Source organism: Plecotus auritus (genome assembly GCF_963455305.1).
Source record: "Plecotus auritus genome assembly, chromosome: X".
NCBI classification, from domain to species: domain Eukaryota; kingdom Metazoa; phylum Chordata; class Mammalia; order Chiroptera; family Vespertilionidae; genus Plecotus; species Plecotus auritus.
In genome coordinates this window covers 78,056,291-78,070,531 of record NC_137784.1, presented here as the reverse complement: position 1 = coordinate 78,070,531, position 14,241 = coordinate 78,056,291, and the positions used below count along the sequence as shown (strand labels likewise).

At 39.4% G+C, this 14,241-nt stretch overlaps 1 pseudogene across 1 annotated transcript in view; it reads left to right on the top strand.

Moving 5' to 3' along the window:
• The first annotated feature begins 12,830 nt into the window (after positions 1 to 12,830).
• Positions 12,831 to 14,241, top strand: part of LOC308240173 (cytochrome b5 domain-containing protein 1-like) — a 46,771-nt pseudogene continuing 45,360 nt past the window's right edge. The window contains exon 1 of the transcript in view: positions 12,831 to 12,979. The product of the transcript in view is annotated as a cytochrome b5 domain-containing protein 1-like (transcript). The remainder of the gene's footprint in view (positions 12,980 to 14,241) is intronic.

Sequence of the window (14,241 nt, the reverse complement as noted above, 5' to 3'; positions counted from 1 at the left end):
CCCTGGCCCCAGCACCAGGCCAGGGGACCTCAGGCCATGCCCCCCACCAGGTGGGGTTTGACAGGGGACTTCAGACCATGCCCCCCACCCCGGCACCAGGCCTGGGGACCTCTGGCCGCACCCCCTGCCCCAGCACCGAGCCAGAGGACCTGAGGCTGCACCTCCCTGCCTGGCGGGGCTTGACAGGGGACCTCAAGGTGCACCCCCAGTGCTGGGTCGGGGGAACTCAGGCTGCGCACCCACCCAGGGGGGACCTGAGACTGAACCCCCCTGCCGATGGGGCCTGACAGGGGACCTGAGGCTGTTCCCCCCTCCCAGTGCCAGGCTGGGGGACCTGAGGCTGCGCCCCCCCCCCCCCGCCTGGCGGGGCTTGACGGGGGACCTCAGGCCATGCCCCCCACCCAGCGGGTCTTGACAGGGGATGTCAGGCCATGTCCCACACCTGGCAGGGGCTGGTGGACCTCAGGCCACACCCTCCCATCCTGTCGCTGGGCCAGGGGACCTGAGGCTACGTTCCCTGACCAGCAGGGCTTGACAAGGGTGGGACTAACCAGGTCTGGATCTATCCCAATGACGGGGGGACCGGCCAGGTCTGGGGCTCACGCGATCTTGAGGAGCATGTGGATGGGCGGTGACTTGACTCTGGGTCCTGTGGTGTGCCCCAGACTCTGACAGGAGGAAGGTTTTCATATACATTTTACTAATTTTCTTTCATCTCTGACACTTCTATTATAGAGAAAGGGCAAATAGCAATATTAAATTATTTCCTCTAATTAATCCCCTTTTAATGTGCACGAATTTCGTGCACCGGGCCACTAGTAGTTAATATCCTAATAATGAGGCATGGTACTGGATGGATGCAGGATTTATTAAGGTGATCACTTATTAAGTTATGTAATGTCTGGTCAATGGCGTATGTACACCTGAAACTAACATAATGATGTATGTCAACTGCAATGGAAAATAACAAACAATTTTTAAAAAAGAATGGAGGCAACCTAATTTTGTTACCAGTTTGTATGATCTGAATTTATATGGCCCACAAATAAATATATTGTCATTTAAACTTTTATTGGTGATTGCATTAAAATAAAAATATTTATTTCAAGAAAAATTATTCAGTAGGAAATTATGTTTTTGTATGCTTCCTGACTAGATTTAGCAATCAGATTTTTGAACAGGTAGGGTGTTGTGTGTGTGTGTGTGTGTGTGTGTGTGTGTGTTTCAGAGTAAAAAGATAAATAGGTTTTTCTGTCTGTAAACATTGTCCGTGAATTAACAGATAAAACTTTACAAATGAGAATAAGAAGTGTCCTGAGTTTTTCACATTAATAGAATTTTTAAAATAGTGTTCAAGTCTCAGCAATGACTAGTGCTGACTTTCTGTATTCTAGGCATTTGGTTAACATTTCCCCCTTCACTCTGTGAACTTGTAACTGAGATTTGCATGAATAAGTTTATTTATTCCTAGTTCTTTTTCTGTAATATAGATTATGCCCTTGATTTACTTATCTATAAAATTCAGATAATAGCTCATTGCTAAAAAGGGGACTATAGTCATTATACAAAAGCCTATAAACTGAGAATTAATGTACAACAAAATGATAAATAACCATTCTTATTTTAGGAAGGCTCTTGGGGGGTCAACCATAGTGTCCCCATTTTTCTTATTGAAAACATTTATCCTTACAGTGCTGACTTTTTGGTAAACATTTTCATTAACCTCCATAGTAACCCAAGCAATAAAAAAATCTCTTCTCATCTCCAATATCTTGAAGAAGTATGTAATGTCAGCGTCTTTGTATTTTTGCTCTTAATTTCATTCCCTTTCTTTTTCTATTTCTGTTTCTCTAATTGCTTCATGTTTATATAAAGATAACCACAAAATAATAATCAAATTGGATTTTTAGTAATCAAATCAAGTCTTGTGAATTTTAGTTATCTGGTTTTATTATTTTGGGCATATAAATGTCATCATTTTAAATGAAATTTAAAAACATACAAAACAGTGAGAGACTTTATTTTTGGTTCATGACAAATACTCTAGCATAGAAATTTTTCTTTTTTTTTTTTTTTTTGAATAGCTGGTATGACCTCCAAGTTTAGCATTTGGGTATTTTTGCTTCATTTATTAGCTTATCTGGTTTTGGATGTCTTATATTCCTTCAATTAATATTAATTTACAACAGAGGATAAAAATTGGTGAACTGAGAAACAAATTTTCCACATAATGTTCAATTATTTAAATAGCTGCCAACATCTAAAAATTGGAGGATTTCATATATAAATATAGCTCCCCAGCTTATCTTGAAAAACAAAGTTTGGTCACACAGGCCTACATTTTCACATTCCCTCAAGTAAACAACGAGCTGATAGCAGTTTCCCTCATTCCATTCATCACAGTTTCTACTGCTCCCTATTGTGTAACTCACCACACTGACACATAATGTTAATTTCTATTTTACTCTTATTGCTATTGCTTTTCTTACAATAAAGAAAAAATGGATATATTTCTTGCTTCCACTTAATAAAAAGGGGGGATGGAAAGTGTTGTTCATTTCAAGAAAAATGGAGGGAGAACATTTACCTGAGGAAGCAGAGACTCTTGTCATGATTTTTATATACACTTGCTTCCGTTATCAACATGGCTCACATAGGCCTTTGAGTTTGGCTTTCTTGGGGTTAAAGGTTTTCATTGTCACATCACTAATATGCCACACACTGATCCTGAGAAGAATGTAATAAATATACACATTCTATAATCTTTAAACAAGTAAAAGACAAGCATATTTCAAGCAGCTTTTTAATGACAAGATTAGAAGAATACTTGATAAGATATAATGAACTTTCATTTGCTATATTTAATGCTGTCATATTTTCTTATCAGAAAATAATTATATTCTTCCTGCGGGCAGGTCACAATCGGGTATTTGAAGATAATACATATTAGATAAATTCAGTTCTGTGCCAAGTTACCTCTGACAATTATATTTCCCTCTGACCCAGTAAGTGAAATTATGCAGGGATAGCATTTTGATTGTGTTGGCTCCTTTTTTGAGGTAGATATTGGTCTGGATTAGGAAACCCTAAAATATCTTTTGCCTGTTTTCAGAGTGATTTGCCTTATGTCCTTACAAAAATTGCATTGTAAATATTCAACATAAGTCTAAGTACCTAAAAGCTTGAATGAATTTAAAGGATTTGGGTTGTAATTAACAAAAGTAACTCCTGATGCTTTCTACATTTGTAACTTTTATTTGTGAACCATGTGAAGGCATTAATTTACCTGTTCTCTTTCAAAATCTTAAATATTTTATTTGTCCACATTCCCTGCAGGTCCTTGCTCATATGCAGCCATTTGGTAATACCATGAAAGCAGGTTTGTTTACTTGGTTGTCCATTTTTAAAATCAATTATGCACAGTAATGTCTGCTTTGGCTTAAAAATGAACACACGGCCCGGCCGTCATGGCCAGTGGTTGAGTGTTGACCTATGAACCAGGACAGGGTTCAATTCCTAGTCAGGGCAACACCTGGGTTGCAGGAGGCAGCTGATCAATGTTTCTCTCTCATCACTGATCTTCCTTCCTCCTTCCTTCCTTCCTTCCTTCCTTCCTTCCTTCCTTCCTTCCTTCCTTCCTTCCTTCCTTCCTTCCTCTCTCTCTCTCTCTCTCTCTCTCTCTCTCTCTCTCTCTCTCTCTCTCTCTCTCTCTCTCTCTCTTACTTCTTTCTTTCTTTTTAATCCTCACCTGAGGATATTTTTCCATTGATCTTTTAGAGAGAGTGGAAGAGAGAGGGAAAGACAGAAAGACACATCGATGTGGGAGAAACACATCAATTGGTTGCCCCCTGCAGGTGTCACAATCAGAGCCCCGGCCAAGGAAGAGCCTGAAACCAAGATATTTGACCTTGACCAGAATCTGCAGGCTGACGCTCTATCTATGAACCAAACTGGCTAGAGCTCATCATTGATGTTTCTATCCCTCTCCCTCTCCCTTTCTCTATTAAATCAATAAAAACATATTTTAAAACAATTAAAAAATGAACACACAACTTGGATTTCCATTTCTAGTTATATATACAAGATACTTTAAAACAGGTGTTCAATAAAACTTATACATTAATGTTTTTTAAATTTTATTTTATAGTTTAAAGTATTACACATAGTAGTACATATATCTCCTTTTTTTCCCCCATTGACCTTCCCCCAGCATCCCCTACCCCATGTCTCATGCCCTCATCCCACCCCCGTGTCTTGTGTCCACTGGTTATGCTTATATGCATGCATAGAAGTCCTTCAGTTGATCTCTTTCCCCCGCTCCCCAACACTCCCCAGCCTTCCTGCTGTAATTTGACAGTCTGTTTGATGCTTTACAGCCTCTGTGTCTATCTTTTTGTTCATCAGGTTATAATGTTCTTTATTATCCATACATGAGTGAGATCATGTGGTATTTTTCTTTCATTGACTGGCTTATTTCACTTAGCATAATGCTCTCCAGGTCCATCCATGCTGCTGCAAATGGTAAGAATTCATTCTTTTTTACAGCAGCCTAATATTCCACTGTGTAGATGTACCACAGTTTTCTAATCCACTCATCTGCTGATGGGCATTTAGGCTGTTTCCAAATCTTAGCTATGGTGAATTGTGCTGCTATGAACATAGAGGTGCATATATCCTTTCTGATTGGTGTTTCTAGTTTCTTGGGACATATTCCTAGAAGTGGGATCACTGGGTCAAATGGGAGTTCCATTTTCAGTTTTTTGAGGAAACTCCATACTGTTCTCCACAGTGGCTGCACCAGTCTGCATTCCCACCAGCAGTGCACAAGGGTTCCTTTTTCTCCGCATCCTCTCCAGCACTTGACGTTTGTTGATTTGTTGATGATTACCATTCTGACAGGTGTGAGATATTACTGCATTGTCGTTTTGATTTGCATCTCTCGGATAATCAGTGACTTTGAGCATGTTTTCATATGTCTCTTGACCTTCCTTCTGTCTTCTTTCAAAAAGTATCTATTTAGGTTTGTTACCCACTTTTTTATTGGATCATTTATTTTCCTTTTATTAAGTTGTATAAGTTCCCTGTAAATGTTGGACATTAAACCTTTATCAGTGATAACATTGGCAAATACATTCTCGATACAGTGGGCTTTCTTGTTGTTTTGTTGAAGGTTTATTTTGCTGTGCAAAAGCTTTTTATTTTGATGTAGTCCCATTTGTTTATTTTCTCTTTAGTTTCCATTGCCCTAGGAGCAGTATCGGTGAAGAAATTGCTTCGGCATATGTCTGAAATTTCGCTGCCTGTCTTATGGTTTCCTGTCTTATGTTTAAGTCCTTTATCCATTTTGAGTTTATTTTTGTGTATAGTGTATAGTGTAAGTTGGTGGTCTACTTTCATTTTTTGCATGTAACTGTCCAGTTTTCCCAACACCATTTATTGAAGAGACTGTCTTGACTCCACTCTGTGTTCATGCCTCCTTTGTCAAATATTAATTGAGCATAGTGGTTTGGGTCGATATCTGGGTTCTCTATTCTATTCCATTGATCTATATGCCTGTTCTTGTGCTAGTACCAGGCTGTTTTGAGAACAGTGGCTTTGTAATACAGCTTGAAATCTGGTATTGAGATCCCACCTACTTTGTTCTTCTTTCTCAGGATTGCGGTGGCTATTCAGGGTCTCTTTTTATTCCAGATGAATTTTTGGAGAGTTCTTTCTAGGTCTGTGAAATATGCCTTTGGTATTTTAATAGGGAGTGCATTGAATCTATAGATTGCTTTGGGTAGTATGGACATTTTAATGATGTTGATTCTACAAATCCATGAACATGGTATGTTCTTCCATCTGTTTATGTCTTCCTCTATCTCTTTTTTCAGTGTCCTGTAGTTTTCCACATATCAGTCTTTTACCTCCTTAGTTAAGTTTATTCCTAGGTATCTTAATTTTTTTGGTGCGATAGAAAATGGGATTGCTTTTTTAGTCTCTCTTTCTCTAAGTTAACTATTGGTGTATAGAAATGCCATAGATTTCTTGGCGTTATTTTTGTATCCTGCTACATTGCCGAATTCATTTATTAAGTCTAACAGTTTTTTGATGGAGTCTTTAGTGTTTCTTATGTACAGTATCCTGTCATCGGCAAATAAGGACAGTTTACTTCTTCCTTTCCAATTTGGATGCCTTTTATTTCTTCTTCTTGTCTAATTGCAATGGCTAATACTTCCAGTACTATGTCAAACAGGAGTGGTGAGAGTGGGCATCCCTGTCTTGTTCCTGTACTTAGGGGGAATGGTTTTAGTTTTTGCCCATTGAGTATGATGTTGGCTGTGGGTCTGTCATATATGGCTTTTATTATGTTGAGGTATGATTCTTCTATTCCCACCATGCTTAGAGTTTTTATCAAGAAAGGGTGTTGGATTTTGTCAAATGCTTTTTCTTCATCAATTGATATGACTATGTGTTTTTTATCTCTCAATTTCTTTATGTGATGTATCACATTTATTGATTTGAGGATATTGTACCATCCTTGAATCCCTGGGATAAATCCTACTTGGTCATGGTGTATGATCTTTCTGATGTACTGCTGGATCCGATTTGCTAGAATTTTGTTGAGGATTTTGGCATCTATGTCCATGAGGGATATTGGCCTGTAATTCTCTTTCATTGAGTTGTCTTTATCTGGTTTTGGTATTAGAGTGATGCTGCCTTCATAGAATGAGCTTAGAAGTGTTCATTCCTCTTAAATTTTTTGGAGGAGTCTGAGGATGATAGGTTTTAGTTCTTCCTTGAATGTTTGGTAAAAGTCCTCTGTGAAGCCTTCTGGCCCTGGGCTTTTGTTTGCTGGAAGTTTTTTGATTACTGCTTCAATTTCTTTCATAGTTATTGGCCTATTGAGATTTTTTAGATTATTCCTGATTTAGTTTTGGAAGGTTGTATTCTTTTAGGAATATGTCCATTTCCCCCAGGTTGTCCAGTTTGTTGGAATAGAGTTGTTCATAGTATTTTTTTAAACAATCCTTTGTATTTCTGTGGGGTCTGTTGTTATTTCACCTCTTTCATTTCTGATTTTGTTTATTTGGATCCTCTCTCTTTACTTCTTGGTGAGCCTGGCTAGAGGTTCATCAATCTTGTTTATCCTTACAAAGAACCAGCTCTTGGTTTTGTTGATCTTTTGTATTGTCCTTTTGGTCTCTATGTCGTTTATCTCTGCTCTGATCTTTATTATTTCCTTCCTGCTGCTTACACTGGGCTTTCCTTGTTGCTCTCTTTCTAACTCTTTGAGTTGTAGGGTTAGGTAATTTATTACTATTGTTTCTTTCTTTTTTTTTTTTTTGCAATAGGCTTGTAGAGGTATGAGCTTCCCTCTCAAGACTGCTTTCGCTGTCTCCCATAGATTTTGGATTGTTGTGTTTTCATTGTCGTTTCTTGCCATGTTGTTTTTATTTCTTCTTTGATCTCTCTGGTAACCCAGTCATTATTTAATAGCATGCTATTTAGTCTCCAGGTGTTTGAATTTTTGGATTGTTTTTATTGTAGTTGATTTCCATTTTTATGCCACCATGATCTGAGAAGATGCTTAATGTGATTTCTATATTCTTGAATTTGAAGAGACTTTGCCTGTGACCCAATATATGGTCTATCTTTGAAAATGACCCATGTGCACTTGAGAAGAATATATATTCTGTGGCTTTGGGGTGAAATGTTCTGAAGATGTTGATTAATTCCATCTGGTCTAGTGAGTCATTTAGGATTGATGTTTCTTTGCTGATTTTTTTTTTTAGAGGATTTGTCCAATGGTGATTGTGAGGTATTAAATTCCCCTACTATGATTGTATTGCTGTCAATCTCTCCCTTGATATCCTCCAGGAGTTTTTTTTATGTATTTGGGTGCTCCTGTATTGGGTGTGTATATGTTTACCAGAGTTATTTCTTCTTGTTGGATTGCTCCCTTTAGTATTATGAAGTGGCCTTCCTTATCTCTTGTTATGTCCTTCAGTTTGAGATCTAATTTGTCAGAAATAAGTATTGCTACCCCAGCTTTTTTTTCAGTTCCATTCGCCTGAAAAACCTTTTTCCATCCCTTCACCCTCAATCTGTGTGCGTCTTTTTTTTCTGAGGTGGGTTTCTTGTAGACAGCAGATATATGGGTCATGTTTTCTTATCCAATCCGTTACCCTATGTCTTTTGATTGGGACATTTAATCCATTTACATTTAAAGTTATTATTGATAGGTACTTGTTTGTCACCATTTTTGTTCTTTACTCCTGTGTTCCTTCTTTGCTTCCTATTTCTTTTCTTTTTTTTACAGCAGACCGTTTAGCATTTTTTGTACTGCTGGTTTGATGGTAATAAACTCCCTTAGTCCTTTTTTGTCTGTGAAGCTACTGATGTCACCCTCTGTGAACTTCTTGGATTTGTGTGAGTTTTTTCTTCCCTATATCAGGGAAGTTTTCTGTCATTATTTCTTCACACAGGTTTTCTATTCCTTGCTCAGTTTTCTCTTCTTCTGACAGCCCTATTATGTGGATGTTTTTTCATTTCGTGTTGTCCCAAAGTTCCCTTAGGCTCTCCTCCTGCCTTTTAATTTTTTTTCTAGAAGTTGCTCTACTTGGGTATTTTTTCCTACCTTGTCTTCTTGCTCACTGATGCAGTCCTCTGCTTCTTCTACTCTTGATGCTTTCTATTGAGTTCTTTATTGCAACGATGTCATTTTTCATTTCTTCTTGGTTCTTCTTCATTTCCTCTTGGTTCTTACACATATTGTTGAATTTGTCTTCCCTTCTTTTCATCCACCTTATGACCATTTCTCTGAATTCTTTCTCTGACAGGTTGCTTGCCTCCATTTTGTTTATTTCCTTTTCTGGTGATGCCTGCTTTTCTTTCATATGCGGGCTGTTTCTTTGTCTCCCCATGATCTCTCCTCTCTGGGTGTCTGGTTATGTAGTTCTCTCTCTCCTTATCCCAGGCAAAATCTGACCTTTCTATGAGGAGGTGCAGAGCTCCTCTGAATTCCCATTCTCGTGCCACTTGGGGACTAGTGTTCCCGGTTTTGGAGCTGTTCATTGGGTTCTGTTTTATATTCCTTGGATTTTCAGGCTTCTGAAAACATCCACACTCCCCTTCAAGATGGCATGGTCTCCGTTTCAGAGCCGGTCATTCCGGGAGGGATCCCAGCAGCAGTGGAGGCTGCCTGGTCAGGGGAACCCCGTCCGGCAACCTCCTACATTCCCCTGGAGTATAGCTGTCCCTCAACTCACCAACAAACACTCCCTGTGCGACCACACACTCTCCCTTCTTTCTTTCACTCACGCACTATCTTGCAGTCTGCCTTCCCATCGGCAGCCATCTTCTCTAATCTTCTACATTATTGTTTTGTGGAACATCTATATAATAAAAGCCTAAGAGACCTTTACGGCAGAACTACCGAATGACTGGTCTCTATGATGTGCACTGACCACTAGGGGGTAGATGCTCAATGCAGTTCCTGCACCCTCATGGTCAGTGTGCTCCCACAGGGGGAGCGCCACTCAGCCAGAAGCTGGGCTCACAGCTGGTGAACACAGCAGCAGTGGCGGGAGCCTCTCCCACCTCCACAGAAGTTCTAAGAAGCAGCAAGCCAAGCGGTAAGGAGTGAGAAGGCGGGTGGTAGGATTGAGGGGTCCTGGACTGCAAGAGGGCACAGGCCGGGGTAAGGAAACCCCCCCCCCCATGCACGAATTTCATGCACTGGGCCTCTAGTTATTTATAACAGCCAACAAAATGGAAATAACCCCAATGCCCATCAAAATGAACAGACAAATGAAATGTAATATATTTATACATCAAAATGTTATCTAGCCATAAAAATATTTATACCTGCTACAACATGGATGAACCTTGAAAACATTATCTAACTGAAAGAAGCCAGATGCAAAAGGTCACATATACTATTTCATTTATATGACATATACTGAATAAACACAGTCATCAAGACAGAAAGTAGATTAGTACTTGCTTATGTCTGTGGGAAGATAGGGTGGTAGGAGAGTGATAGCTAAAGGGTACAGGGTTTCTCTTTATGGTATTGAAAATGTTTTAAATTTACTATGGTGATTGTTGCATATATCTTTAAATATAATAAAAATTGCTGAATTGTACACTTTAAATGAGTAAACTATGATATGTGAATCATTTCAATAAAGTGTTACAAAAATATAAATTTTTTGAAGATGTAAGCCATAGTTTTAATCATTGAACTTTCCATTCAAGGAGTATTTGTGTCTACTATGTTCAAGTTTCCAGGTTGACTCCCAGTATAACTCAACAGGCCAGAGATTTTTGCCTGTTTTGTTTACCACTATATCTACTGCATCCAGAATGATTGTAATGAATTATCTTTTGAACACTGTAAGTAATTTTGCAACATTTAAAATTATTATCTGCCAGAATGTAAGATTCATGATGTTAAGGATTTGTTTCTGGTTTCTTCACTGCTGATACTCCTGATTATGAATAATGCCTGGCACAAAGTGGGCCTACTCAACAAATATTTGTCAAATGAATGTACTATTTCTTCTGTCTCCAGCTCAGTGGAAAACTGTGTGTAACATCCAACCAGGTGGTAAAATAGTGGGAGAGGAAAGTACATGAAAATAAATGAATTGGCAATGAATAAAAAGAGATCATTCAAAGAAGAAATGGCAATCAAATGTATGCAATTACATTTTAAAAATTCACAGCACAGGCTGACTTTACTCTGTATGCTTGCTGAAACTAAAGTTCCTGTCACTACCACACTGATACTCACTTTATGCCCCCTCTAAAGACACACAAAACAGCTGGAGTGACAGATAGGAAAGATAAAGGGACTTCATCCTTGGTGAAGGTGGAGATACACTATGACTAGTCAGGATAGCTGACTTTCCTGAGGGAGGAAATTGGTTGTCACACATTTCATGCATCCAAGTCCTCTCCCCTCCTCCTTACACTTGACACCTTCACTAGGATGTGTGTGTGTGTGTGTGTGTGTGTGTGTGTGTGTGTGTGTGTGTGTCTGCTGGGGAGTGTTCAGATCCAGGTCTTAGAAACTCACTTCAACCAGGCCTCTCATCTCACATTCTTTCTTCCGGTAAGATTTGGTTTATAAAATGTCCATAGCTGATGTTCTTGAGTGATTATCTACTCATTGTTACATAATTACTGAAAGGAGTAGACAGTAAAACATAAAGGTGATGTAAAAGAGTCAAAGAGAACTTGAAGATCCACCCCAAATCCAGTACAGTTATATGTATTTTAACTGGGGAATTAGATCCAATGAACTATTCAAGATGATGAAGTTGGAGAACTGGAAACAAAAGTCTGGTAACTGGTTATTCAAAAATAAAATGTATGCATTACTCTGCACAGTTAGTCAGTACATTTATATCACTTTATAACTATGGGATTTACAGTTGAGGCTCCATGGTATCCTGGAAGGAACATAGAACTAGCAATCAGAAAGACTTTGGTTCTCCTCTCTGTTTATCCACTTAGTGGCTGTGTAATGCCAGACAAGATTATTCACCAATTTGTGCCCCAATCTCTTCACGTAGGAAATAGAGATCACAGTTCCCTATATCAAAAGAATGTAGAGCAAGCATGTTGAACTCGTGGCCGGCGCGAGTTTGACATACTTGAATTATAGAGGATAAAACTGATAACACAGAAAGGGCAGCAGCCATAGTGCCTGCCACTGGGAATTCCCTCAGCTCCCAAGCAGGCAGAGGTCATGTGTCCTATTTCTTGATTCCTCTGCTTCTTCCCTACACCTCAACCTTCAGTGGTCCTAACTGCCTTTCTCAACACAGTGATTAACCACAGAAAAAAACAATGAAGTTCCTTCAGGAAGGAAAATCCCAGGGAAAATTAATGCCAGTATGAATTTGGCTCCTCATTCTATTGTCAATGTTCTTGCTGATCTTAACATTAACCTACAAGTGACATCAGAGGAATGGCAGTGTAAGGGCACATTTATTCTCTCCCCCTAACATTTCAACAAAACAACCACCTATAAGTCAACAAAGAAGTCCCTGCTCAACACAGATGCACGCCTGAGAGACCTGCATACTGGAACAACTAAGGTGGGCTCCTTGGAATAAGCAGGGAGACGAGAAGGAAGGGAAGCTGAACATGGCTACAGCACAGCAGTGTGGCTACAGCACAGCAGCATGTCTGCAGTGCAGCTGGGAACTGGCAGCAGCAGTTGCAGGCACTTTCCTCAGCTGGTCAGGTCAAATAGAGAACTAACCCAGCAAGTGGCTGGCTGTTGGAGTAGCTACTGGAGTGGCGGCATTGGGTGGTCAAACAGTCAGTGTATGAACCCTGGGGGGCCTGTTGTGAATGGGATCTGAATTGCATACGTGAGCTGCCAGTCAGTAGACACTCTCTTTCCAGAGTTGTTCCCTATGGTTGGACCTAGCTGCAGGCTGTCAGACAAAGGAAGGAAATTGCAGAGCCCTGCCACTGATTAGACTCCCAAATCTCACTTCCCGTTGCCCTTGGAGTTGTTTCTAGTAGTGTATTATCTGTAGGCCAAGAACTGTTGCAGTAGAAACACAGTTCTCCTCTGTGACCAAACCCAGCAGGAGTGCTTGGGCTGGACCTGTGGAGGTCAGGGGTCGCCATTACTGTGAGTGAAAAACAAACCTCACTCGCAAGCAGCAGAGGTGGTACAGCCCTATGGAAGCCACAGAGGCTCTAAACTGTGAGGCCACAGAAGAAAAAAAAAAAAAATCTTGCAATTCAGCGCCATCTACTGGAACAGAGTAGAAAGACCACCTCAGAGATAAATGGGAAAACAAAGGAGAACAACAAACACCATGAACAACCACAACAACGATGACCAGAAAGAAAATGAAAAATCCTCAGAAGACAGGCTGGAACACATGGAATTATGTGAGTTGAATGACAGAGATTTCAAGATTGTGGTTCTGAAAATACTCAATGCGATGCAAGAAAATACTGACAAGCAATTCAGCTCACTCAGAAAATAAATCAATGAACAAAATGAGTATTTCTCCAAAGAAATTGAATTTTTAAAAAAGAATATAACAAAAATCCTAAAAATGAAGCAGGCAATTAAAGAAATTAAGAGTGAGCTGATGAGCATAGAAAACAGAACCAACCAGTTAGAGGAAATAACTAGTGATACTGAAGAGAGGAATCAAGAAATGATGCAGAAGGAAGAAGAGAGAGACCTGAGAATAAAGAAATATGAAATAGTCTTATGAGACCTCTTTGATTCCATAAAAAATATCAGAATCATAGGCATAATGAAGGAGGAAGAGAGAGAGTATGGTATGGAGAGTCTATTAAAACAAATAATGGATGAGAACTTCCCAAGTTTATGGAAAGAACTAGATCCTCAAATCCAAGAAGGAAACAGAACACCTAGTTACCTCAATCCAAAGAGGCCCTCTCCAAGGCACTTGGTAATGAAGCTGTCAAAGAGGGGAGGGTGGGGGTACCGGGGAGAGATCAACCAAAGGACTTGTCTGCATGCATATAAGCCTAACCAATGGACACAGACACCAGGGGGGATGAGGGCATGAATGGGGGTTGGGTGGAGGGGCAATGGGGGGATAAGGACATATATGTAAAACCTTAATCAATAAAGAAAGAAAAAAAGTAATGGCAAAGAAAAAATCCTCAAAGCATCCAGGGAAAACAAGGAAGTGACATACAAAGAAAAATCCATCAGAATTTCACCCAACTTTTCAGCAGAAACTCTAAAAGCCAGAAGAGAGTGGAACAAAATATTCAAATGTCTAAAAGAGAGAAATTACAAGTCACACATATTATATCCAGCAAAATTATCCTTTAAATATGAAGGAGAAATAAGAACATTCCCAGACAAACAGAAACTGAGGGATTTTATCACTAGAAAACCTCCACTGCAGGAAATACTCAAGGGACTGAAACAAAGAACATAAGGTCATAACACTACCAGTAGGATTGCCTAAAACTCACAGCATAAATGGAGACAATTTGTGACAATAAAAAAAAAATACAAGGGCAAGAGGGACAGGTATGAACAGGCAAAAGAAGAAGAAGATCAGATGCACTCAAAAGGGAAAAAACTATGGTATATATGCAACTTCACTTTTTATAAAACTAATGACAGCCACCCACAAAAATTCCCCAAACATGACATATAGCTTAAAAAAAAAAGAGGAAACAGAGAAAAGATGTATGAAATACCACCAAACAAAAACAACAGATAGAAGCATA